The 595-nt window shown below is 45.2% G+C and overlaps 1 protein-coding gene across 2 annotated transcripts in view; it reads right to left on the bottom strand.

The window, feature by feature from the left end:
• Nucleotides 1–595, bottom strand: part of LOC108754534 (transmembrane protein 214-A) — an 11,772-nt gene that overhangs the window by 3,156 nt on the left and 8,021 nt on the right. The gene's annotated exons all lie outside the window — the stretch shown is intronic.

Here is a 595-nt window from a genome sequence, read left to right as displayed (position 1 = left end):
TTTCCAAAGTTTTAAAAAAAAAAAAAAAAAAAAAAAAAAAAAAAAAAAAAAACAATCGTTCAAGCGTCACGTAAATCTCGCGTGTCAATCGAACTACATTTCACGCAGCTACATTTCGGCTTCTTTCTGTCACGCGAATTATAACATGATATCAATAAAGACTTCTGTCACACAACAACGAATCGATCACGATTCCGAAACATGTCCGCGTTAATGCGTAGATGATAGATCGCGAGTATCTCGCACACACCTTATCTTAAGAACTTTGAGATCACGTTCGAGAGAAACAGAGAGAGAGAGAGCAATTAACGGCGATTTCCGATTGCTACACAAACGTCACGAAGGCAAACCGCCTCGTCATCGCTGGAGGCGCCGAAGAATATTTTCCCGCGACTCGATCTCTCGCGCGAGATCACCTTCGTCGACGAATCACATAACACACACACACACATGCACGCACGACAGGACCGCCAGCGGAAATTTTCACCGTAATTTCACCTCTTACCTGCGGAAAATCGGGAAGACACGTTTACTCGCGTTTAGGTATTCGCCGCGCGATCCGTGCGTATCCCGTGCTCCGGGAGGGGCGAAAAGA

Source organism: Trachymyrmex septentrionalis, unplaced genomic scaffold, assembly GCF_001594115.1.
Source record: "Trachymyrmex septentrionalis isolate Tsep2-gDNA-1 unplaced genomic scaffold, Tsep1.0 scaffold8, whole genome shotgun sequence".
Taxonomy (NCBI): Eukaryota; Metazoa; Arthropoda; class Insecta; order Hymenoptera; family Formicidae; genus Trachymyrmex; species Trachymyrmex septentrionalis.
The sequence above is the reverse complement of the archived record's forward strand: the minus strand, read 5'-3'. Positions and strand labels throughout refer to the sequence as shown.